The sequence below is a fragment of the Dama dama genome, chromosome 14 (genome assembly GCF_033118175.1).
Source record: "Dama dama isolate Ldn47 chromosome 14, ASM3311817v1, whole genome shotgun sequence".
Classification (NCBI taxonomy): domain Eukaryota; kingdom Metazoa; phylum Chordata; class Mammalia; order Artiodactyla; family Cervidae; genus Dama; species Dama dama.
The window spans coordinates 62,644,381-62,672,239 of NC_083694.1; the positions used below are offsets into that span (position 1 = coordinate 62,644,381).

The following is a 27,859-nucleotide window of genomic DNA, read 5'->3' on the forward strand; positions in this document are numbered from 1 at the left end:
TAGTAGGTGGTCAACAAATATTTAATGAGTGAGTGAATAGATGAAATGGACTCCTCCCTTTTGCCTCTGAGCTCATTAAGCTCCAGTCACACAGGCCTTTTATCTTTCTCTTGTACGTCCTGAGCTCATTCTCACCTTTCTGCCTTTTTCTTTTAGCGCCTGTTCTGGAAGGCTCTATTCACAGGTCGTTGCATGGTGGATCCCTGCTTGTTACTTAGGTCTCTACTTAAATGTCAAAGAGGTCTTCCTTCCTGATCACACTATCCAGTATGAGACCCCCTCCGCCACCCTCCTCCCACCTCCACCGCTTGCCAGAGTTACTATCATTTACTCTGCTTTCGTTTCTTCATTACATGTATCTCTGACATAAGCTTATTTTTCACATGGTGAATATCTGTCTTTCTTCCTTAAATGACTGTTGTCTGAGCATTTGACCTTATATTTAATATGTTTATTTATCATGGTATCTCCACAGTCTAGAACAGTTCCAGGCACATCATCTATGTACTGATTGAACAAATAAGCCTACCTCCTAGTAGTTGATTTCAGAGTGGAAGAGATTTCAATGGCTAGGAATGAAAGGTTATATCTGTCAGGGTTCGGTTGCGAAGAAGAGGATCCACTTTAGCTAGCTTATGCTGAAAGGGGGTTAATTACAGCTTTAATTCTGTGGCTCACAGAATCACTGAGAAGGCTGAAGAAATAGCCTCCATGTTGAGCTTTCACGGACAACCATGAAAGCCACACAATGACTGTCCTTACTGAAGGAGGGACTGCTCTTCAATCAGGAAATCTCTAGCTGAATGGAAGCTGAGGTGCCAACCACTGGCTCTGAGACTGAGACCAGCTCTGTCAGTATCAGAGAGCTAGCACTGCCCCAGAAAAACCAGGTACCACCCCTCCAGTGTTTCCAGCAGAAAGAGCAAAACGTCGAAGCTTGCCCACCAGCAAACTTGAACTTCCAGTTCTCATGGCTGTACTTCTGATTAATGCAACTAATTTAAATAAAATCCTGGTTTCTAGGAGGTCTGGGAGCTGTGGCTCTTAGTGTTCCAGTGTCTGCAGCTCAGGAAGGCCCATTGCAAGGAGATTAGAATGAATGTGGAAGGCCAGTTTACCATATGCAGGTGTGGGAATAAGGATGGGGAAATAGGTGAAAAAAAAAAAAAAGAGTCTTCAACTTCATATCTGAAAGGCAAACTGGTCATCCTAAATACAAGTGAAATAGTCAAGAGTCTCTTATACAGAGTACCAATGAGTAGTGTTCATACAATTTCAGGAAATGATTACGTTTTCTCAAAGATGCAGCAACATGTGATGAAGAACATTTCAGACAAACCAAGCTCAATAAAGCCATGATCTGAGCTCCCCTGCAGAGTGGAACTGTTTGTACCTTCTAGCTCTACAAGAAAAGTGGGAGATCCATCCGGTGAGCACTGTTTTTCACAACTGGTCATGGACATTTTATTTTCAACTTAGGATGGTGGTCAAACTCAAATCTTTGGAAAGACTCATTAAAAGGATAGAATCTCAGATTTGAGCTGGCTAAGAAAGAAATTCATTACTAGATTTCATTTTTATTGTTTGAAATCTATCAAAGGTCATTTATTTGAATGAATCTATTTTTATAAAATATACTGTCAACATTTACATCAGATCACATAGCGCAGTATATATATAACTTAATTCAGTTTTTTTGTAAAGATAAAATCCAGTCTTTCTATTCTTAACCTTACATTTGCATGCTTTTAAATATTTAATTGTTGCAATTACACATGCTGTTGGTTTATCTGTTTTACACAATAAAAATCAAACTATAGAATCTGGATGAAATGATAATAGGGGAGCCTCTGCTCAACTAAAAATATTGAGATATAGACAAACCTAAACACAATTTAAAAATGTAATTGTAAGAATAGTATTTTATCAAATTTAGGAAACATGAAACTGTCTGCAACTTTTAAATTCTTCCTTTGAAGTGCTTCATGCTTAAAATAGCTTAAGGATTTCTTCCATTCTTTCTCTCCAATATCTCTTGCAAAGGACTTTTTAAATAGCTGCTCTTTATTGCAAACTTTCTGTGTGCTAGGCCTGGAACATTCTCTCTTTTAATCCTCATAGCTTCCCTACAGGGCATAGAAATTTCTGCTGCACCGATGTGGGCACTGAGGCTCAGAGAAATTGCCTGGGAGAGGCAAAGCTGGGATTGGAAATTGAGATTTGACCTCATATCCTCTTCACTTCAAAACTTACTCTTTCTCCAGCAAAATTAATTTATTCAGTCACTCATGTATTCAGTTAATGCTACTCAAGGGCTCACTATGGACTAGGCATGTACTGGTTTCTGAAATTAAAATAATGAGTTCAAAAAAGGGCATCATCCCTGCCTGTATGGAGCTGAGAATTTCTGCTCCCTCCGGTTGGTTGCTTATTTGTGATTTATAGATGAGAATTAACTTCCTGAAACACAGATAAGAATGTAAAGTTTGCCAATTTTTTTTAAATGTAAGAGATGGCATTTTATAAATATTCCCTTGTGAAACAATATTAAAATGGATTACCAGCCCTAGGTTATATGTGTTTGCTTAGAGCCTTGATGACTTCAAGATTAATGAAGCACAAAAATTAATTAGAGAAGCTGAAACTCAAGAAATCCCTGGTGAGGAAAATAAGGGTTATCTGATTTTTACATGAGGCAGAAGCAATGACAGAAATTGAATTCCTGTCAGGAAGGATCAAGCATTTAAGACACAGTTTAATAATGTTTCCTAGTAGTTTGAGCACCTTGGCCAGCACTGCCAAGTTCTTGAGTGAAAATACTGCTAACATCACCAGCCATCAGCTATAATATAAATGACAGAATCCATTGTGTGTGTCAGGACTTCAGTGCCTGGAGGGGCAGGTAGGTTGTGTACCACATGTGGAAGGCCAGATCTATTAACAGGTAGGAATATTTTTCACTTCCACACACAAAAATATGTTTTCTCCTATTGGTAGATCTTTCATTTTTTGCTCCTTCTGATTGAGATATAGATATAGGAAGTATTTCATTTTCCACTTTACCATAAGAAAAACAACAGCCTGAGGGTTTTGATGAAGGTCTGGTGTTCACCTCACTCTGGGGGAATAGTTTGGAGTGGCTGGGCAGTGGGACCCTGGAAGTAACACATCTTGTGTATTGCGGCAGTAGTTATTCAGCTTCTACTGGTGGTTGCCGTGAAAGAGGACCTGGTGGTGCCAGATATTTCATTTTTTAAAGAGAAGCCAGATATATGGATTTTTCTGTGAAATAACCTGACATTTAAATCTTGGCAACTAATTTAAAATTAAGGAAAAAAAAGAACAAAAAACTCTTGCACCAATATTTTTAATAGAGTGATCAGTCATCTTGGTTGGTCCAGGACCAAGGTGTTCTTTCACTGCTAAAACAGAGAGTCCCGGGCAAACTGGGATGGTTGGCCATTCCAGAATGTGGAGGATAAAGAAGATATCTCTGTAAGCCACAGAAAGACTGTAGATGGTCAGTTTGTGGCCTCTGATGATCAGGACAATGGACTGGAATAGGATTCACAGTGTCACATTTTCAAAGGAGGGAGAAGATATTTGATGAACAGCAAATGGCTATGTACATCCAGTTATCACATTTGCTCTCCCCACAGTCCACATCTGATGGCCTCAGCCAGATTAGAAACTAGCATAGTATACTGATTACAGTACTATAGTGTTCTTTTTTTCAACTGCCTATCCAAAATTTGTTCAACCAAGGAAGACATTTAGAAAGTGGGCGATCCAGAGGGTGAAGGAAGAGGTTGACTTCTCTGAAAGGCCACAACTAATTAAAGGAAATGTTGAAAGGTTATTGGGAAGTGTCTTGGGCCAGACTATTTTTATTCTACCTAAGTTTTATAACTAAATATAAAGGTTAATTTTCACAAGTTTTTCTTAAATTAAAAAAAAATATATTATCATAGGAAAGCAGCTGTAACACCATGTAGTCCAGAACTTCCAATACAAAGTTGGGGAAATTGAGGCCCAGCATCCCGTAGCTAAGCTAGTGGTAGAATGGTTCAACCTGCATCTGTTCGAAATGGTGCTATTGCTATTTAGTCGCTAAGTCGTGTCTGATTCTTTGCAACTCCATGGGCTGCAACCCATCAAGCTCCTCTGTTCATGGGATTTCCCAGGCAAGAATACTGAAGTGGGTTGCCATTTCCTTCTCCGGAAGGTCTTCCTGACCAAGGGATCAAACCCAAGTCTCCTGCATTGGCAGGCAAATTCTTTACCACTGAGCCACCTAGGAAGCTCTTGGAATGGTGTAGATGGGTGTCAGTGACATGTAAGGGAGGGCAACATGGCTCCTGTAAGATCCAGTTCTAGCAATTAAGGAAGTTTCATGGCACAAAAAAACCCATTAAAATCTAAAAACAACAGAAGTTATTTCAAACTCTGCATTTTGTTTATGAAATTAAAAAAACAATGAATCCCTAAATGCTCATATTGTTGAAACTCAATGCAAATTGCATTCAGTGAAGGACAGTGAAATGGAAAAAGGCAAATCCACTATCAAGAAGATTACTGTATTGTATCTGGGCCATTTCATGTGCAAGGTACACATTTCAAACTAAAAACCTATGATTTGCAAAACATAGACAAGGAAGTTTAAAAGAAGTCTTTCTAACCATCGTTAATCTACTGGCATTGTTCAGTTTCATTCAGTTCTAAATACATCACTTCTTCAGAACAGAATTCTCTTTGAAGTCGGAGAATGAACTCTGCGGTGAGAATATGCCCCCCAGGCCCACACGAGCAAGTAAAAAACAAGGCTGATCTTTATCTTACTACAGTGGCATGATGCCCCAGCCAAAGAACTTACTGGTCATATTTACGGTCACAAAAAGATGTCATTAGGGTCCAAAGAACCACAGATTCCTTGTTTGAATAATTAGAATTCTCCTTGCTACCATCTGGGACAATACAAAATACATAGTATATCTTTGACACCTGTTTCTGCTAATTCCTGGGAATCTCAGTAGATTAAAATAGAGACAATGGCCCAGTAGCTTGAATGTCACACCAAAAGACCACAAAGGCCAACCTGTGTTTCTTGCAGACTCTAAGAAGCTCCTCGAGCTTGGAGGTTGGTTGGTGCTCACACTGTCTTTATTGTGGGTGGGTTGCATATAGCTATAGACCACTTAAACACAAGCTTGGTGAATAGTTCAGAGTGAGAATGACCCTGGTCAGTGTGAGAGGCCAACACTGCATGAGTTTATGGCTACAGACCAGACCCACAGCTGCCCCAGCACTGGCCATACCCCTCCTGACTAGATCCAGGAATGCCGTAAGAAGGGAGAAGTATTTTAATTCTTTTTTTTTATTATTACAACATTTAAAAATTTATCTATTTATTTATTTTTGGCTGCACTGGGTCTTCATTGCTATGCATGGGCTTTCTCTAGTTTCAGTGAGTGGAGGCTCCTCTCTAGCTGTACGCGGGCTTCTGTTCCAGAGCATGGGCTCTATGGTATGCGGGCTTCAGTAGTTGTGGCTCTTAGGCTTATTTGCCCCTTGGCATGTGGTATCTTCCTGGACCAGAAATCGAACCTGAGTTCCCCTGCATTGGCAGGCAGATTCTTAACCAGTGGACCACCAGGGAAGTCCTCAGTCAGTCAGTCAGTTCAGTTGCTTGGTCATGTCAAACTCTTTGCAACCCCATGGACTGACATGGGGAGGTACGCCAGGCCTCCCTGTCCATCACTAATTCCCAGAGTTTACTCAAACTCATGTCCATCCAGTAGGTGATGCCATCCAACTATCTCATCTTCTGTCATCCACTTTTCCTCCTGCCTTCAATCTTTCCCAGCATCAGGGTCTTTTTCAGTGAGTCAGAGCTTTTTCAGAGCATCAGGTGACCGAAGTATTGGAGTTTCAGCTTCAGCATCAGTCCTTCCAATGAATATTCAGGACTGATTTCCTTTAGGATGGACTGATTGGATCTCCTTGCAGTCCAAGGGAAGTCCTGGGGTATGTTAATTCTTGATAACTATTTGGGGGTTGATTATATAGGAACAGGAAGCAACAAAACAGAATTATAAAACATTGTTTTGGTGTTCAGGCCAGATTCCCTTCCAGGACAAATCTCTAAGAGAGTGATTTGGGCATTCTCTTTCAGAGGCAAGTCCTAAGAGTGTTACTGCTGGTGTGTGTGTGTGTGTGTGTGTGTGTGTGTATGTGTGGTGTTAAGCTTAAAAGCACAAATATCATACATAATTTCTGAGGGTCAGAAATCTGGGAGTGGCTTAGATGGATGGTTTTGACTTAGGTTCTCTCATGTGGTTGCAGTTGCAGTGTCTTCAAGGGCAGCAGTCATCTGAAGGCTTGACTGGGGCTTAAGGGTTTACCTCCAGGATGGTGCATCACTGGCTCAAGGTAGCTCATTCACATGGCAGTTGGCTGGAGGCCTCAGTTCCTTACCTTTTGCCTTCAACCTGTCAGTGGGCCTTCTTGAGTGACATAACAAGACAGCTTCCTTCAAAGTAAGTGATCTAAGTGAGAAGATAGGACTGTAATTAACATTGCTTTTGGAAATGGATTTTTGAGTTCACATGATCTTGGTAGTACTAATTTACTTCATTTCTTCATGCCTTAAAGCCACAATAGTTGAGGGTAGTGTGGATTTCACAAGAGTGACTAAGTTGCTTTAACATGGGAAGCAGATGAGTCCACGTCAGAAGATGTGGAAGGTCTGGCACTGAGACCCAGAGGAGTCTTTTATTTATTTATATATTTATTTATATTTTGGCTGCCTTGGGTCTTTGTTGCATCTTGTGGGCTTTCTCTTGCTATGCAGCATGGGCTCTAGAGGATGAGGGCTCAGTAGTTGCGGCCCAGGCTCTCTAGTTGCCCTGCAGCACATGGGATCTTAGTTCCCTGATCAGGGATGGAACCTGTGGTGTCCCCTGCACTGACAGAAGGATTCTTAACCACTGGATCACCAGGGAAGTCCCCCAAGAAGTCTTTTAAATAAATGACTCCTATATTGCTGAAAGAAGTGGTAAATTATCCTTTTCTAATATTTGGAATAGATGGATTTGAGTACATGGTTAGCCCAAACCTTCCATTTCAAAGATGGTAGTTGAGGGCATGAGACGGGTAATTTTACATAAATATTTCAGAGCATTTGTATTTGAGTCATTTTCTTTAATTAACCTTTGTGCTAGAATGGAACTTCCTAGTGACTCAGCAGTGAAGAATCTCCTTGCAATGCAGGAGCCACAGGAAACATGGGTTCGATCCCTGGGTCGGGAAGATCCTCTCTGGAGGACGGCATGGCAATGCACTCTAGTATTCTTGCCTGAAGAATCCCATGGACAGAAGAGTTTGGTGGGCTACTATCCATAGGGTTGCATAGAGTCGGATATGACTGAAGCAACTTAGCACGCACACACGTGGGTAGAATATTTTGTGGAGTATAGAAAAGCCATCTCTGGACTTCCTGAGTTCATTGTGAACAAAGACAAAGTAGTGGCTGGCAATGAGGAAACCAGAACTACCATTCTTAGCAACCTTGATTCATGTGAATCTGAATGTAAACAGAGATCAAGATTTTAAACCCATTTCTCTCACGCATGAGTTGTTGGACAATGGGTTGTTGGAAAATTGTAAAGCTTCTTCTGAGCCTTAAAGGTTTTTGAAAAAATAATGGAACATCTTGGGTAACTGGCTTAATGTTGTTAGCAAGGCCTGTTTCCTCTTTTGCCAAATGAGGCTGATGATAGCAACCTTGTAGGATTATGGTGATTAGAAATATCTAAACAGAGTGAATGCTCAGTAAATGGTAGCTGATTTTATAATTATTACCATCATATTTTTTTATTCAAGGCATTAAGCTCATAACCAATAGGCTTGGAGAACCTAGGAGAACCTTTATTCCTTTGGTTCTCAAAACTATATCAGGGTATCTGATAAGCGATGGGGGGAGAAGGGGAGAATGCCTCAGTTCACCGCAGCCGTGTGGCATAGTGCTTCCCCTGAGGCCTCTTGTTGTAGAATTACCTGGTTGTTTGTTAAAAATACAGATTCTTGGATCCTGCCACAGGTCTACTACATCAGTATATCTGGGGTTGGAACCATGTAATGTGGCTTTTTTTTTTTTTTTAACCAAGCCACCCAAGTGATTCCTGTGCCCACTCAGACTTGAGAACCACAGGAAAACATGTTTTGAAACTCTTGTGGGGCTCACAGAAGGCAAAACAACTGAATTGATCTTGACCAGAAGTTTCCAACTTTTACAAAATTATGTATCCCCATCAATAAAATCTTTTGTATAACGTAATCCTAATGTTTGTATGCTCATACTTGCACCTTAATTTGTAAATTTTTACATATACCACTATTGTAAATAGCCTATACATTATAAGGCAACATAGACATTTAAAAAAAGATGATATAAAAACTTTCTGTATAAATTTTATTATTTTCTTTTCATATCCTAGTGGATCATATGGTATAATCCTTGGGATTCATACTGCCTAACCTGGAGACCACTGGTTAGACGAGAGTGGTCCCTATGCTTGTGTTTATTCAATCACTTAGTTAAGCAAACATTTACAATGTTCTTTACAAATGTGAAGCCTGCTGTAAGCTCCAAGGGCTCACGGTGAGTAATTGGCTCCTTCTGTCTTATTGAAGCACTAATAACATGACTACTTCATCGTGTATAAACACTTTGTTATTTCCAAGGTCTGTGGGTGGGAGCGTTCAGTTCATCTCCTCCAGACAGTAGAGTGGTGCTGCATCTAGTCACAAATATATAATTTAACAGACTATTTGGAAATAGGGGAAAGCCCAGGACAGTCAAGGTGAGCCACAAGAGAAGTGGGTAGAGCCCTCCCTGAATTAAACAAAGCCTCATCTTTGGAGATGTTGTGTGACACTGTGGAAACAACACTGCATTTGGTTCTGGAAGTCCTGTATGTCCGCCCTTCATTCCTTACAGGCTGCATGGCCTTCTGTAAATTACTTACCAATTGAGCCGTCTGTTTGGTCTTTTGTAAAATGAGGATAATGACATCTTTTCTGCTTACTTAACACAATTGCTATCACAACCAAACTCACCTCATCTTTGATAATAATCCTATTGAATGCCAGGTTTGGTCAATCAGCTATCAGTCACTGTTTTATTGAGTGCCTGATGGATATTCCAAAGCACCACCAAGTAAGTAGAATTTCATTTTCCTGATTTTACTAGAACAAGCAAGTTCTTATTCTCCTGAATTTAATAACTACCTTCCATCACCTTCCATCTGTCACCCTTCTGCTCCCACACAAGTTAAGAGAAGTGACTTCAAAGCTTGGCTTTGACACTTTAACATCTCATTTCCTTCAATATAGTTCTCTTGGGCTTCCCTAGTGGCTCAGATAGTAAAGAGTCTGCTTGCAATGTGGAAGACCTGGGTTCAATCCCTGGTTTGAATTCCTTCCTGGAGAAGGAAACGGCAACCCACTCCAGTATTCTTGCTTGGGAAATCCCATGGATGGAAGAGCCTGGCGGGTTACAATCCATGGGGTCACAAAGAGTCAGACACAACTGTAAAATGAGGATAATGATAGTTACCCCCTAAATTATTGTGAGGGTTAAATGACATAATTTACATAAAATGTTTGGTACAATTGGAACATAGTAAAAATTGAATGAATGATTGTTACTTAAATGGCAAATATGATGAGGTACTCTTTTAACATTTTGGTAAGTGCAGGCTACAACCTGATACATGTGTTCAGAAATGGATTTCACATGGTGATTCTAAAAGAAAAAAAGTAATTTGACCTTACATCTTGTATATGATTAACCTTCTTAACTGGTTATTGAGGATGAAGCTAAAAGATAAATTTCTTTTAAGATTCAGTTGGACAATGAATAATGACTAGCTTGACAGAATGGAAATTTTTGCTATGTTTTAGACTGGCCTGGATTTAAGAACTGCCCTAAACATGAAGACTTAATATTTACTAGACATAAAAATAAAAGGAAAAAATATTGCTAGTAATCTTATTTCAGAGAGATGTGCTCAGGGAATAATGAACTGGTAGTCTATAATATGGGCCACAACAAGGCTTTCATTCTGACTTTTAAATTATGTGATACAAATCTTTCCCACTGTTGTTTAATAACAGTGGATTTTTTTTTCTTGTTACACAAGCTATTGACATAGCTTAAATCACTTAATGACTCATGATGTAACAGATTGGCATTTCCTTCATCCTTACTTATACACAGATGATTTGATTATACAGGAACATTTTAACTTACCTTCATAATACACCTGCAGTATTATGCACAGAGGACAGATCAGTATTTGTTCCTATGAGAATTTATATGCCAGTTTCCCTTAAATGGCCTAACTATAAACCTAATCTTTAAAATGGGGGTTCTTCTCCTTTTTCCTGAGTTTGAAGCTGATCTTCTGTGTTCTGTTTTCTCTTGATAGCTTAGTGTGCTTCCCTAATCATTGTAGACTCACAAGACCATCAGGTGTTTGGACAGGAGAGAACCTTGAAGATTTTCAACCTCTATTTTCTCATTTTTTAGATGTGAAAACTATGACCCTGGCAGGTCAGTTGTTTTCATCAATTTCAGAGTAGAGAACTGATTCTGGGTCAGCACTCTCAGCTCTGTTCCTGGTTTATTTCTCCTCAACTCGGCTTCTTTCCATTTCTCTGACTCCTGATATGATTGTTTCTTTCAAATATATAAGTGTGTGGTAAAATCATATTTGTCTGAAACACTGTGTTCATTTATTTCCCTAGAACAAGCCTTGATGTGTGAGTGGAAACACTGGTATTTCCAGGTTTTAACCAGTGAGGTGTGGCACACTGGAGCATGGATGTGCCCCTGGATCTGGTTGTATTCATTCCATTATGTCTTTATGTGACTCATAAATTGAGTATAAGATTATCTACATTTTTAGTGAACATTCACATGGAGAAATCACATTTTTTTCTCCTTTTCCACTGCAGTATGACTTAGGTGAAGTACTTCAGGATTTTACATATTCTAAATAGATTTTTGAAAACCCAAAGTATTGATTAATACATTAGATACTGAAGAACCAAAACTCATTATTGAGCTTTAATTGAAGAGAACCATTATGAATGTTAATCTGATACCCTTGGAGTTGTAAATATTGTTTAATTATAGCATGTTTCACATTATTGAAACAGGAAATCTTTTTAACACTAGTAAAAGTTATTAATTTAGCTGAAAAGGAAATGTAGTTGTAAGAGATGTCTTCAGAATAATGCAAGACAGGCTCCCAGAATTAGCTGTGTTTACAGAGAAAAATAGTATAATGGCAATTTGGATATATTAGAAGGACATAACCAGAAGTTGTGATTTCAGGATGCATAATTGTGAACAAAGAAATAATCCCAGAACCAAACATGCATTATTATATATTAGGGAGAGGAGTGAAGTGTGAGGAATCTTAGATTTTTAGAAACATGTAGATTGTATCCATTTCCTTATTTCCTTAGTCTCTGTGCTTAAGTTTCTCCATCATTCTGCTGAAATCACTTGAAGCAAAGTCTCCAGTGAATTACAATTTGTCAAATTTCCTTTCTCAAGGAATGTACCTATCTCAAGGAATATGTCTATTGTCTATCTTCCTAGACCTATTCTTCTTTTTAGCATCCATGATGATGCCATTGAAAGTTTTCTGCTGCTCCTCTTCTTTCCCCTGTTCCTTGAATATCAATACCCAATATTCCAAAATCAGTCCTTTTCCTTTTCATACTGTCAGAAATGATGAACATACAGTATGGGCCAAATCATGCATGCCCATAACAGACATTGCTAATTGATTTTGGCAATTTTCTGTGATCCTGGATGCTATCCTAGGATTCTCAAAAATACTTCGGGCAACAATCACATGATCAGAGTTTGCAGATGAGAAGAATCTTTTTATACAAGACTTTATAATTATTTTCTAATAAGTAAACTTAACATCTGCTCAAGAATAAGAAACACCCACGGGAACTGTGGAAGCTTTCATTTGGGAGTTGAGGAGTTGGTAGCAAGTTAACCTATTAGGGTATTTTCCTCAACGTTATAAATTTCAGTTCAATGGCTAGTGAGGATAAAATGTGCTTTCTCTTTATTCCTAGCCAAGGGTGAAGTGCTGCCGTGTGCTGTGCTTAGTCACTAAGTCATGTCCGACTCTTCGCAACCCCATGGACTGTAGTGGAGCCAGGTTTCACTGTTCGTGAGATTTTTCAGGGAAGAATACTGGAGTGGGTTGCCATTTCCCTCTCCAGGGGCTCTTCCTGACCCAGGGATCAAACCTGCGTCTCCTCCAGTGCAAGTGGATTCTTTACCAGTGAGCCACCTGGAAAGCTCCAAGGTTAAAATTGTAGCACGTAATTTTGTACTGTACTTTGTAACTGTTTGAAATAATTATAAATCCTCAATAATCAAGGTTGCAGACTGATATGTTTTCTGAAAATTAATAAAGTAAACAAATCTCAACTATTTACTACAAAGATGCTTTCAATAAAAATTGTTTATGAAAGTAGAATAAACTGTTGTAAACTTTGAGCTTGATTTTTCTCCTTCCTCATTTTTTAATTTTTATATTGATCTATGAAGAATTGTTAAGCAACAGGGAAGTATTTTCCACTAATGTAATACTGCCTAAAAGTTATTTATTTATATATCACCTTTACCAATTTTTCTGTATTCTTATAAAAACGCAATAGTACCTAGCATAAAGTGCTAAATAAATGTTAGCAGTTATATGATTGTATATTATCAAAGATGCGTGGCTTAAACTGAGGGTAAGAAGTGTACATTTTTCAAGGCATGTAATAATGTGGTTGAAAGTGTGATCCATCAGCTCATACAGCATTTATGGCAGTACACATTCAGTTTCAAGGTGAAACAGGAAACAGCAGCGCAGAGGTGGGTGTAGGAGAGCCCAGGACAGGAGGGCCAGCTTGTTTATAACAGATCAATTTTCTCGAGCAGGTATTGGCCCCCCTTGGTAAATATTTGGGGCTTTTGGGCCACATGGATTTGTTGTGACTACTCAGCTTTGCTGTTACCGTGCAAAAGCAACCACAGATAATACATAAATGAATGGATGTAACTGTGTGCCAGTAACATTTTATAAAACTAAGTGGTGTCCTGGATTTGGTCCAGGGATCATAGTTTATAGAGCCCCTATACACTATAGTTGTAGTTTTGATGCTCAATTAGTTTTCTTAACCCTGCAAGATCTTCTTTCATCTTATTTTACTGTTTCATCCTCTATGTGTTTGTGTATTGGCCATTGAAATGTGATTCATTTTTATCTCATTCATTTTTAATGTGAACTGAACTTCAATTTGCTCTGATGTAAGTAAGTTCTTCTGGACACTTGCCATCTTATCTGAGATTTGTTTTGCTTCCATCGAATATGGTTTATAAGCTGCATATTGAGATGGGAGCTACATGCAGTCTTTATTGGAAGACCTGAGCTCTGTGCTCTAATATAAGATTGTGTTAAATATTCTATAATAAAGAGCAGACTCATTAGGAATGTATTTTATTTTTGAACATATTGTCTCAGGCTTTAATTCAATTTCCCCTTTTCCACAGAGCCCTGGAAAATGCTAAAGTCAGGAATGTTACCTCCTCCTGACATTGCCTGTGCACTCCTTTGTTTCACTAATTACCAACTTTCTTTGTGGGGGTGTGAGCAATAATTTTCTGGATTTGTTTGATTCAAAATGTTAATTCAGTGTTGTTTCTGGTAAGTGGGAATAGGATTAGTACATATTCTCAATCCTTTTTATTTCTTTCTTATTTTTTTTAGATGCCTCTTTTCAAAGTTTATGGCATAAGCTTAGATTCTTTCCTTGAGTGGCAACTGAGGACTTCTTTTCTTCTTGCTCTTCACATTGCTTGTTCGCCTATTTGGTCTGTTTATGAGAGAATATTATGGTGGTTAAAGACACAAGCTCTGGATTTAGACTGCTTGTGATCATATCTGAGGCCTACCAATTACTAGTTACAATCTGTACTTCAGTTTCTACATCTATAAAATGGGATAATAATAGTATTTTTTCATAAATGTATTATGTTATTGAATAAGATAATAAGTATAAAGTTCTAAGAATAATTCCTGGTACATACTAAGCACTTTTTAAATTTTAAATATTATTGATAAATATTTTTGATTTTTGTTTACTCAAATATTGAGATAGGTGATTTTGCTATTTGCTTTATTTTGCCATATTGACCTTCAGCTATACAATTTTTGCAGCTCTATAGTCATTGGAGAAGGCAATGGCACCCCACTCCAGTACTCTTGCCTGGAAAATCCCATGGACGGAGGAGCCTGGTAGGCTGCAGTCCATCGGGTCGCTACAAGTCGGACATGACTGAGTGACTTCACTTTTACTTTTCACTTTCACACATTGGAGAAGGAAATGGCGACCCACTCCAGTGTTCTTGCCTTGAGAATCCCAGGGACGGGGGAGCCTGGTGGGCTGCCATCTATGGGGGTTGCACAGGGTCGGACATGACTGAAGTGACTTAGCAGCAGCAGCAGTCATTCTTTATTAGAAATTAAACCTAAAAAGCTTACAACAAACTATTTATAATCACTTATGGACAGCAGTAGAACCAGAAAGAAAAAGGGGCATTTAATATACATAATAAATAAGTAAATATGAATGAGGTAGCCTTGCAGGTAATCTCTGCAAATGAAATTGATTCATTTTCAACTCCATGTAGACTTGACTTATTCTGCCAGCCTGACTCATATATGACTTGACTCACTTCAGACCATACACTTTCTACTTTGTCTGTTTGTCTCAAATCAACACTCTTCCAAATCCTCTTTTCTGACCTTGTCTTTTGGCCACAAATTTCCTTTCCTTATCTCTTGCCACCTAGAATGTTGTTGGTTCCACTTTTCCCATTATTTCCCCTGTAAAGGAAGCCTTTGTGCTCCTGGCTCTAAATGGCAGAGAGGTTGGTTGTTGCTTGCTTATGTTTTCACCTAGAGTTTTAGGTACAAACTCTGTCCTTCCTTGGGCTTCCCTGGTGGTTCAGCTGGTAAAGAATCCACCTGCAATGTGGGAGACCTGGGTTCGATCCCTGGGTTGGGAAGATCCCCTGGAGAAGGGAAAGGCTACCCACTCCAGTATTCTGGCCTGGAGAATTCCATGGACAGTATTAGTCCATGGGGTCGCCAAGAGTCAGATACGACTGAGTGACTTTCACTTTCACTTTCTGTCCTTCATTAAACTTGAATGTGGTGAATGGATTCTATCCAAATCAGGGGCACTGGCTCCTTAGAAATCCTTTAACTTGTAAAGATTAATGAAACTTTTTCAACTGGTTGCCCTGGGGCTAGGTATTTATGGATAGGCCTAGTTTTGTGCAGATTTTTTTTTTTTTTTTACAATTCCTACACCCTTGTCCTCTTGCAGTAAGAGTTATTTATTTATTATTTTTAATAGTGAAAGTATCATTTATTTAATATCAACTCATGAATCACAAAATATTCACTTAACATCCAAATTCAACATATTTAAAAACAGGCAAAAAACCGCACAATATTTGATTACTCCTGGTTCTTTTTAAAGATGGTAGTTTCACTTCTCCTGAGACTTTCATTGTCTCCAAAGGAGAGGAGTCCTTGCAATTTTGGATACTTTTGGCTTCACTCATATGGCACAGGATGAGATTTTTTTTCATTCCAAGTAGCTGTATACAAATTAGGAAGAGTGATAAGTCAGAAGTTTGGCCTCAACTTCATATTTCAAAGTTAAATCATGAAAGGTCTTCCTTCTAATTTAAGTTAAAGTTTTTCTCTTTAACTTTTAATTTTGTATTTGTGTATGCTGCTGCTGCTGCTAAGTCACTTCGGTTGTGTCTGACTCTGTGCGACCCCATAGTCAGCAGCCCACTAAGCTCCTCTGTCCACAGGATTCTCTAGGCGAGAATGCTGGAGTGGGTTTCCGTTCCCTTTTCTTGTATTGGTGTATAGCCAATTAATAATGTCGTGATAGTTTCAGGTGAACAGTGAAGGGACTAGGTCATACATACAGTATGAGTTTTTTTTTAAATTTTGGTATTATATTGCAGCAAACTGAAAATAATTCTGTTCAATAAAAGCAGCATCACTGGATGGGATGCACAATTAAAGTAATTTTTTGATACAGTGAAGATCAGCTAGAAACACATTTTATCTCAGTCTTTGATGAAAATATTTCTCAAAAGTGTACAGCCGTTCTCTTACCTTAATATTGAAGTTGTGAAGATTATTTTGACTTGGCGCTGACCCCAGGACTTAGTCTAAAAATTAAAGAATATCTTTGATAATAGCTTGTTTTTGATTTCTCTTAAAAATAGACTTTTTCCATGAAAGAAAATTTGTTTCTTGAGTTATGATTAATTGAGGGTTTGATATTTTTCTTAATTCTTGTTTATATGCTACCACAGAATGAGGTGTAACCATAATATTTGGTCAGTCTGAGTTAAATGGCTCATGACGTCAATTACAAAAGTCTAGATCTAATATTTCCAAATTTCTGTGTAGCCAGTCTACATGAGAACCACATGATGAACCAGATCTTTTAGTCATGTCTAGTTCTATCATATTAATATGACAAAAAAGTAAAGAATGGTAGCATGCCTCTTTAAACCAGTTGGGCAATATTTCAGATTAATTCTAAAAATAACATAACAGACCCCTGTGTTACCATTGTCCAGATTTATCACAGGATTTGAGGACTTCTAAATCCTGAGAAAAGTCAGTGTAAAAGGTGAAGTTGTCTCCCTCCCCTTCATAGTCTCCTTTTCCCTCTTTCCTTTGAGGTCATTATACTGAAAATAACATATGCATCCCATATTTACTGCTGTACAGAAAAATTACCCCTAATTCTTAGTGATGCAAAACAAAAACCCCTTGTTATTGCTTATGAGTCTATAGGTCAGCTGGATGATGCTATGACCTGAGATGGGCTGGACTGATCTGACCTAGGCTTGCTCATGTGTCTATGGTCATTTGGCAGCTCAGATGGGTTCTTGTTTGTCTTATTACAGTTCTACTCATGTGTCTAGTGGTTAGCTGATTGTAGCCGAGGGTGACAGGGCTGACTGCACCATGGAGTGCTCATCACTCAGCAGCCTAGACCAAGTTTATTCTCTAGATGCTTGGAGGTTCTGAGAGGAAGAGTAGAATGGAAGTGTGTTTAGCCACTGGCAAACTATCGCTTCTACTGCATTCTGTGGGTGAAAATGAGAGTCATGATGATGTGAGATTCAAGGGGTAGGAAAACAGAGTTCACTTCTTGGTGGAAGGAGCGGTCAAGTCACACTGTAAAAGTGGATTTCTAGGAGGGGTGGGAAGTTATGGCTATTTTTGTGATTCACTGCAAATCATATGTATTTTTTCTCTTTATGTAGATGTATTTATATTAAAAATAATATTTCCTACTTTTATAAATATTAGCATAGTTAAAAACTCATTAAATATATGGCTTTATAGATAGTTTTTTTAAAAATTGTCATTATGTTTTTGAAATTTACTGTTTTGATAAATTTATTACATCACTACTTATCTATACCTTCTCTTGCTGCTGGACATTTATTTATTTATTTTTATTTTTATTATTATTATTATTTTTTTTCCCAGTGGGTTTTGTCATACATTGATATGAATCAACCATGGATTTACATGTATTCCCGATCCTGATCCCCCCTCCCACCTCCCTCTCCACCCGATTCCTCTGGGTCTTCCCAGTGCACCAGTGCACCAGTGCACCTGTCTCATGCATCCCACCTGGGCTGGTGATCTGTTTCACCATAGATAGTATACATGCTGTTCTTTTGAAATATCCCACCCTCACTTTCTCCCACAAAGTTCAAAAGTCTGTTCTGTATTTCTGTGTCTCTTTTTCTGTTTTGCATATAGGGTTATCGTTATCACCTTTCTAAATTCCATATATATGTGTTAGTATGCTGTAATGTTCTTTATCTTTCTGGCTTACTTCACTCTGTATAATGGGCTCCAGCTTCATCCATCTCATTAGGACTGGTTCAAATGAATTCTTTTTAACGGCTGAGTAATATTCCATGGTGTATATGTACCACAGCTTCCTTATCCATTCATCTGCTGATGGGCATCTAGGTTGCTTCCATGTCCTGGCTATTATAAACAGTGCTGCGATGAACATTGGGGTGCACGTGTCTCTTTCAGATCTGGTTTCCTCAGTGTGTATGCCCAGAAGTGGGATTGCTGGGTCATACGGCAGTTCTATTTCCAGTTTTTTAAGAAATCTCCACACTGATTTCCATAGCGGCTGTACTAGTTTGCATTCCCACCAACAGTGTAAGAGGGTTCCCTTTTCTCCACACCCTCTCCAGCATTTATTGCTTGTAGACTTTGGATAGCAGCCATCCTGACTGGCGTGTAATGGTACCTCACTGTGGTTTTGATTTGCATTTCTCTAATAATGAGTGATGTTGAGCATCTTTTCAGCTGCTGGACATTTAAATTATTTTCCACTGTTTTTTGCAGTCACAGGCAAAGCTGCGATGAACATGCTATACACAGTATTGTGTGTATGTATGCCGGTTTCTCTGGCTTAGTTTCTAAAAATGGATGGATTGTGCAGTACGATCCATGCGTTTTCAACTTTATTGAATGTTGTCAAATTGTCCAAATTGTTACACACTGTCAGGGAGTATAACAGTGTCATTTCTCCTACATTCTTATGAATTACAGTTTGCATTATCAGAGTTTATATTTTGTGGAGCCACTAGGAGAGTATCATCATTTTAATTGCATATTCATTTAGCAAGGTTGAATACTTTTCATATGTACACTGGCCAGATAAATTTCCTTTTCTGTGAATTAATTGTCTATTTATATATTCCAACATTTAAATTTTATTTTAAACCTTAAAAGTGTTTCCATAAAATTGTTTGTTTTTTAATTATTACTTGCAGTTAAAATACATATAAATAGTGGAAACCACTCCTTTCCCAATTATATGTATCATCTTTTAGATGTTGGCATTCATTTTAATGTGGTATATTGTGTCTTCTATTATACAGATGCTTTTAAATAGTAGTATAGTCAAATAATTCTATATTTTCATGGTTTGTATGTTTTTTTGTCTTGTTTATAAAAACTTTTCCTACCAGGATGTCATAAGCATATTTTCCTGTATTTTCTTTTAAGGTTTAAGAGTTTCTGTTTAGTTTCTTAATCTGTCTGGGATCTCTTTTGTGTGTGATGTAAAATAGGGGTCTAATTTTATCTTTTTCCAACTAGAAAGCCAGTTGTCCTGGTACAAATTATTAAATATATAACCTTTTCTTTCTCAATGATTTGTGATGGTAGTATGTCATATCCCAAGTTCCTATGTCGACTTATTTCTGGGCCCTTTATTCTTTTTGCTTGGTCTCATTTTTCCATCTCTGCATCCTTTTGCATTGATCGGCCCTTTTAAAGGCTGCAACTTTATAATAAATTTCCTGTTCAGTGGGTGTAATATCCTTTCTCATTCTCTAACAACATTATTTAGCTCTTCATGGCCCTTTGCTATTTCATATTAAAGTTAGAAGCAGCTTGTCAGTTAAAGGGTGGAAAGTTCCATATAACAAGAAAAAGTAGAATAAGGTAAGAGGGATTAAGAGTGCAGGCAGGGAATTTATAGCATTAAATAGGGTGATGAAGATAGGATTCATTGAGAAGTAGGATTTGGGGGAAGGCATATAGGAGATAAAGAATTTCACCAGTTTTCTGGGAAAGAGTCTTGTAGGCAGAAGGAACAGTCATTGCTAAGATTCTGAACCAAATGTGTCAGAAAGAACAAGGAGGCCAGTGAGACTGAAGCAGAGTGAACAAGGGAGAAACTAGTAGGAGTCAAGGTCAAAGCACTTATGGGGTCAACTAAGAAAGCTGAGTGCTGAAGAATTGATGCTTTTGAACTGTGGTATTGGAGAAGACTCTTGAGAGACCCTTGGACTGCAAGGAGATCCAACCAGTCCATCCTAAAGGAAATCAGTCCTGAATATTCATTGGAAGGACTGATGCTGAAGCTGAAACCCCAATATTTTGGCCACCTGATGCAAAGAAGTGACTCACTAGAAAAGACCCTGATGCTGGGAAAGGCTGAAGGCAGAAGGAGAAGGGGATGACGGAGGATGAGATGGTTGGAGGGCATCCCCGACTTGATGGACATGAGTTTGAGTAAGCTCCGGGAGTTAGTGATGGACAGGGAAGCCTGGCCTGCTGCAGTCCATGGGTTCACAAAGAGTTGGACACAACTGAGCAACTGAACTGAACTGAAGCCATTGTAAGGATATTGGCTTTTGTTTTGTATGTGGTAGGAAGTCATTACAGTTTTTTTTCCCCCAGACAAGGCTTTATTGGGGCCCCTGCTACAGCAGGAGTAGTGAGAACAAACAAGAAGTTCCCTTGCTTGCTCACTCCCGGAGGGAGGGCGAGCTAGTTCCTTACATGGGGTGAGGGTAGGAGTGTGTCCAGGTTTCAGGCAGAGGAGTAGCTTAGGTATTTTGCCCATCCCTCTTGCGGTGTTCAGTGCAGAGGGCATGCACCATACCCTGCTTTTGCTCCCAACTTTCAGTTTTTACTCCTGGCTCTTCAGAAGCGGCAGCAAATTTTTTTTTTTTTTGTCTTTTGGTATCTTTTGTCCATAATTTACCCCAACATTTCTCCTCAAGCAACAAAATACAAAGAAACTAGATGGGACTGAAAATAACTGCATTGTAGAGTTTTGAGTCATGACACGATCTGACTTAAATTTTTAAAGAATTCCTCTGGCTTCTGTGTGGAGAATAGAAGGCAGGGAGTAAGCACAAGAGCAGGAGACCAGTAAGGGAATTACTGGCAATAACCCAGGTGAGAGGTGTGGTGGCTTGGACCCAGGTAGTAGCTGGCTGGGTATGGAAAGTAGCTGGATTCTGCCTCTGTTTTACAGGTAGAGTCAACAGGATTTCTTGATGGATTTGGTGTTGGGGTGTAAAGACAGACAGGAGTCAAAGATGACTCCAGGGGTTTTGGCTTGAGCAACTGGAATAAAAAATTGCTATTACCTGGTGAGGGAAGACTGGGAGGAGCAGTTTTACGGAAAGATCAAAACTCAGTTTGGAGCATGCTGAGTTTGAGATGCCTATTAGATGTTTAGGAGATGAGTCTGGAGTTCAGGAGAGGGGGTCAGAGTGGGGATGTAGATTTGGGACTCATTAATATATATATATCTGGTACTTAAAATGTAGAGACCAGATGAGATCATCTAGAAAGTGAGTATAAAGACAACTGGTTCAAAGACTAAGCTCCTTGCCAAGTCAAAGAAATACATACAAGGGACCTTTTTGAGGAAATGGAAATGTTCTAAAACTGTATGGCAGTGGTGTGGCTGTGTGGCTTGGTAAATTTACTGAAAATCTTTGAGCTGTGCACTTAAAACATGTGAAGTTTGTGCTTAGTCGCTCAGTCATGTCCGACATTTTGCCACCCTATGGACTGTAGCCCACCAGGCTCCCCGGTCCATGGGGATTCTCCAGGCAAGATTACTGGAGTGGGTTGTCATGCCCTTCTCCAGGGGATCTTCCTGACCCAGGGATCGAATCTAGGTCTTCTGCATTGCAGGCAGATTCTTTACCAATTAAGGCATCAGGAAAGTCCAGTGAAGTTTATGGCATGTATATTATATCTCACTTTAACAGCCTTATTAATATGTTTTTTGAAAAAGAAGTAAAAGAGATGAGAAGGAACTAGTAAAGGCTATTTGAGGAGTGGCCAGTGTTAGGGGAAAAAAGCCAAGAAATTGTGGGCAAACCAACTCACTGTAACTTTGATTATATTTGTTTGTTCTTCCTTGTATTATTTCTCTACTGTATTTTTTCACAGCTAAAACTGGATAAAAGAAATCAAAAGTCATTTGTTTGACTACATTCTTAATCCAGGTTCACACCCCTGTTCTGCCAGATTTTTTTTTGGATTGAGTAACAAACTTTAAAGCTTTGCTAGACAGGATTTTCTCAGCTAAAAGAATTGATGGATATTGGGGAACAGAGGTAAAGACAAGGGGAAAAGATGACAAGGGGAAAAGAAGAATCTTTGCTAAGATGAGCTCTGCAGGTGTAGAAACAACAATATAGAATGAAGTCATCTGGTCCTGAGTCCCAAGCCCTGGGCATTCTCCACAGGGGTTGGTGGTGGGCTTCTTGGTAAGGTGAGAAGCAAAGTTCATAACAGTTTAAAATGACATTAAACAAATGTGAAAATCCTGTGGCTTTTCATGCTGTGATATGGAGCCTAAGACATGTGGGTCATACTTTGTGGCTTTAGGAACTGATTGTGTAAGAGGCAATGGCAGATGGCTATCTTCTAATATAAGGGCTCTGGTCGCATTATGCAGAACAGTGTAGGGTTTAGTCATCATCCCGTGGAAGCCTCCCCTTTATTTAAAGGGTGTGGTGTGTTGCAAGATGCATGAAGTCACTTCTTAGAGGTGTACTTAATAAGGGAGGATTAAAGAGAAGCAAATACAGTTCTCAGGATCAGAAGAAAAGCTTGTGAGCAATTAAAGCATATTTCAATTGTTTTTTTTTTCATGATGAGAAATTATATAAAAATCTGAGGCCCAAATAAGGAAACTGAAAAATTAATTCAATATACTGAAACATAAAATGTAGTAGGTGAGGGAGTAACATAACATAGGTAGCAAATGAAATCAGAACAAATTCATGCCAGCCTTTTATATCTTCTACTAGATAATGTGAATCAATATGTTTCTTGAGGATGAAAATAAATTAGCTAAAGAACTCAAGTAGGAGTTGGATAAAATACCTATGATGGATTGAAGTTTGGGGCATTTTGCTTTCACTGCTGCATTAGCATGAAAGATAATTATTTGTTTTAGCATGTCTCATCCAAAAAGCTCATAACTAATATATGTGAATTATTTTGGTTAGAAAAAACACATTATTTTTTCCTAATAAACAACAATTTATTAGGCTTCCCTGGTGGCTCAGAGGGTAGAGCCTCTGCCTGCAAGGCAGGAGATCTGGGTTCGATCCCTGCAGAGGAAGATCCTCTGGAGAAGGAAATGGCGACCCACTCTGGTACAGTTTATTAGACATGGCTAATCCACAAATCACAGAAACCTTTTAAAATTACTCTGAACACATTGCCATTTCATTTTTTTCAGGTGAAGAGGACCTACTATCAGGAAGGAGCAGGTGAGGTGGTCCACTGGCCTCTCGGGAAGGAGTTGGAGGGATTAAAATGCTCAACAGTGTTTCTGATAGAATGGTGGGAGTTGCAGAGTGGGTTCCCTCTGGCGAGTGGCGAGTTCACTCCTGTTTCTGTAGCCGAGAGAGGGACAGTCACAGAGAGGCTGTCCAGAGATGTGGCCGCTTGGTTTCCTGAGGCAACAGTCCTTCTAGTGGCACTTGACTCATAAGTAGAATGTCTCCTCTGTGCCAAGCCGTAGGAACAATGAATAAACTGTCCTGTTGTGCAGGCTGCCGCTGACCACCAGTGAGTCGCCTGAGGCAGTCAGTGAGATCAGGCAGCTTGAGCAGCCGGATGGATGGGGATAGTAGCCACTTGCTCACCCATCCATTTAACACGTTTTACTGAGTGTCATCTAGATGCCAAGAATGGTAGTCTGGTAGTAGATGCGGAAATGTAACCATGAGCTAAGTAGACATGGGTCCTGCGTCCATTAGTTTAGTAAACTGATACAGAATTAGAACCTGTGCTCAGCAGAAAGGAAAGTCACAGGTGTCTGTGATAGAGTGTGATGGGGTGGAGTGGAACGGACAGGAGCTGAGGGAGTCGGGTGGTCGGGGTTTAAAAGGAAAGAGAAAGGGAGCAGTGAAATGGCCTGCTGGTCCAGCAGTTGTGGTGGCATTGCTCAATTTTCCAGGAGCCGGAGGCCTGCCCTGAAGGAGCAGAAGGCCAAGAGGCAGGGCCACTTTGAGAGTGGACGCTCACCTGGGTCAGTGGCGGAAGGAGCATGGGGCTGGGAGTCGGGTGGTGCTGGCGAGGGGTTGGGGAGTGGGGATGGAGGTGAAACCTGGTCCTCAGAACAAAGCTAAGGCTCAAATGCATGGGGGAGGAGGAGTGTTGTTATCCATGCAGCCTAGGGGATATTATAAAACGAAAAAAGCAATTATATGCTTATTTAAAAACAAAAACAACCCTTAACAAAATCAGCAGGCCCCCCTTGTCCACGATTTCTCTTTCTATGTGTTCAGTTACCCATCATCAATTTCAGCCTGAAAAATAGTATGTGGAGAAATTCCAGAAGTAAACAATTCATAAGCTCTCAATTGTGCACTGTTACGAGTAGCATGATGAAATCTCTCGCTGTCCACTTCATCCCGCCCAGAGTGAGAACTGTCCCTTTGTCCAGCACATCCAGCCCTTTCGTCACTTGGCCATCTCGGTTTCAGCTCGACTGTCTCCATATAGCAGTGCTTGTGTTCAAGTAACCTCCATTTTACTTAATACTGGCCCCGAAGCACAGGAGGAGTGATGCCGGCAGTTCAGATATGCCAGAGAGTTCATTCTTCAAGTAAAAAAGTGAAAGTCCAGATAGAAATGAGTCCCAGTGTCTCTCTCCCTAGACAGGGCTGGATCAAAACAGATACACCCTTACTCTTGGGTTATCATTTTCTTTAACTCATCGAGAATCACCATCCTTCAATTAGCACATTTATAATACATTTCCCATTAAAACAACCAAATACTTCGCTTTGTGGCTCTGTAAGGCAGTTTTAAAAAGTCAAACGTGAGCAATGACTTGAAATCATTTCTTTAAAGAAAAGGAATAAAATGTTGTTGTTGTAGAGTCCCTCAGTCGTGTCTGACTCTTTGGGACCCCATGGACTACAGCAAGCTAGACTCCTCTGTCCTTTACTAACTCTTGGAGTTTGTGCAAATTCATGTCCACTGAGTCAGTGATGCTATCTAACCATCATATTCTCTGCTTCTTCCAATGAATATTCAGGGTTGATTTCCTTTAGGATTGACTCATTTGATCTTCTTGTAGTCCAAGGGACTCTCAAGAATCTTCTCCAGCACCACAGTTCAAAAACATCATTGTCTTTTTAATTTTAACTCTTCACCCCCCTTTCTTTCTTCACTTCCTTCCTAGTTTTAACTGACTGCTATTTTTATGTAGGCGTTTGGTTGGCGATGGATAGGGAGGACTGGCGTGCTGCAGTCCATGAGGTTGCAAAGAGTCGGACACGACTGAGTGACTAAACTGAACTGGACTGCAAAACTCATTTGGGATGTTTTCCTCTTTATTATTTAAATATTGTACTGTGCTTCCATCTTTGGCTTGTATTTTCTCTCTTATTTTTAATAATCTGTCCAAATCCCTTTGATACCTCAGGCCATTCAGGACTCTCACCCACACCCTCTCCCTTTTTACTTTTTGAATTCCTGAATGAGGTTTCACCAGTCACTCCTTCTTCCTCCACAGTGGTTGTGGTACCAGAGTGGAGTTGGATTTCGAAGAATTCACTGGTGCTTGAGTGGCAGCTCTCCTGAAGGGCAGTGGTCAATTGCGCACTTCTCATATTACTCAGATGTAGAGTGAAGGCATAGTCTTTCTCATGTTTACTGACAGATTTGAAGTGATAAAGATTAAATAGTTTCCTCAGGAACAATGAGTCAATGATAAGTGTTTTGCCAATTATTTGTCCATTAGAAGTTGGTCCATTGCCAATATTCTTCTTCTATAATAAATCTCAAATTAACATAATAAATACTCTTGTAAACACAAATAACAGCTTTGTGAAGATCTCAGTTGCAGGCTCTTGGAAGGGGTCCCTGTTGCTCTGTGTTCTGTCCCCCTGAAGCACCCTCTTTTTCTCAACAGGCTCAGATGTTCAACCTGACTGCTCTCCAGCCAAGTCTCCCCTCTAAGCTGAGATCCTGTGAACTATTTCTCCTCCCCTTTAACAAACGAAATATCAGAGATTAGAGTTTCCCAAAGGTTACTGAGCACTTAACTTGTTCCTACATGCTTTGCTTAAGGTCTTTGCTATTATCTCCAGTTTACTCATATTTAATACCATATATTTAAGGCCTGATTCAATCCCTGGAACTGTATCTCTTGGTCTTCTTGTTCAAATGTATAAAATCCAATAGAATGTGCCTTCAGTTAACGTGTTTCTGGTTTAGATTCTTGACTCTTGGTGAAGTCAGTTCGGTTATATCTGGACCCTGGATATTTATGTGTGGCATGATGGGAATGTTGTCTAAGGGCTGGATGAAGCCTTCTCTCCAAACATCTCTGGATGGTTCACTGCAATAAATTATCTTCCTTTCTTCCCAGGAAGCTCACAAAGAAATTTCCCTTCTCTGTTCACAATGCTGGATCTATTTCTGCTGCATGGCATGAAGTTGTTTTATAAGCTTAAAAATAGCCTCTTCCTTTTATCCTCATTCTTCTGTTACTCCACCCTGCTGTTCGTTTTATCCTTGTTTCTTCTCTTAGCAAGTTGTTGTATTTACTGAAGGACACAGAAGTCCCACCATGGGAGTAGGGGGCAAGGAGGTGGGACTATAAATTGGAAACAGCTGCAAAATGGAGGGAGGTGAGGACAATGCTTTTGTCTAATTAGAAAAACAAAACCATTTCAAGTTTTCGATGCTCAAATGGCCTTGCTTATTAATCACATCACAATGCAAATAATAGTTAACAAAGTGCCATGTGGTTTTTACATGTATTAAATACTATATGATATTTAAAACATGTTCTTCCTTTTTTTTTTTTTTTTTAACCTTCACTTTACAGGTGAAAAAACTGAGGTTAGAGTGTACAGGTTGCCCAAGGCTACACTGGCAATAAATAATGCAGCAAGCTTCAAACCTCGGTCAGGATGACACCCAAGCCCACATGTGCTGCTTCTCTGCATTCAAATGTGAGAGGTCCAATGGGAAGAATTTGTTGCTACAAAATAAAACATATATAATAAAAACACAAAGTCTGTGCAGCCTGCTATGTTGCAGTACAAATGGAAATAGAGCACACACAAATGATTCTAATCAGTATCACTCTTATGCAGTTGAACCAGTTTTTTGCTGCTTATTTCCTTATCTTGCTAGTTTTCACATATCTTCAACCACTTTTCCCACATGCCTAGAAGGTCATTTCCTGTCTTTCAATGATGTATGTGTAATGATGAAATCAAAGTGTCCCTATGTTTGGGAGGTCCTGGGTATTGCCAGCAGTTTCTAGTTCATCCTTTCTAAGATCGAACTGTAAATAATTATCATCCCTATCCAAATGTATTAGGTTTTTCATGTTACCAGAATTTTATAGTGCAGTGATTTAGAGGCTGAGCTTTGACATTTCATAGGTCATTGTTTTAAATTTGTTCTCTGTCATTTTCTAGTTTTGTGACCTTGGCTATATGCTTTCTAAATTTCAGTTTTCCTCTCTATAAAAGGGATATAGCAAGAGTACTTGGTGTGTTTATTTTAGGATTAAATGCACGAAAGCTGAAAAGCACATAGTACAGTCCTTGATGTAATAAACAGTAAACGTTAGCTGGTACTATGAAGAGTAAAATGCTAATTTCATGCTTTTCCTTATTATGCAGTGAGAGAAAACAAGAGATGGCTGACGGGATCCTCTGTACTGTGTGATATTAGTTTAGATTGCTTTCAGGGGCAATGCAGTGTTTTATAAATCTTATAATCTTTCTAACTTAGGAAACTGAATATATTAGAAATGGCATTTAGATGGATTCAGTTTGTTTATTTTTTTGTATTTGTTTTAAATTTTATTTCTATTCATTTTCCTC

The 27,859-nt window shown here is 39.2% G+C and overlaps 1 long non-coding RNA gene across 2 annotated transcripts in view; it reads left to right on the forward strand.

Annotated features, from left to right (window-relative positions):
* Positions 1-27,073, forward strand: part of LOC133069387 (uncharacterized) — a 71,539-nt gene extending 44,466 nt beyond the window's left edge. For both annotated transcript variants that reach the window (XR_009695846.1, XR_009695847.1), the window contains exons 3-5: positions 23,239-23,269; positions 23,962-24,033; positions 26,848-27,073. This is a non-coding gene — a long non-coding RNA (uncharacterized LOC133069387). The remainder of the gene's footprint in view (positions 1-23,238; positions 23,270-23,961; positions 24,034-26,847) is intronic.
* The last annotated feature ends 786 nt before the right edge of the window (positions 27,074-27,859 follow it).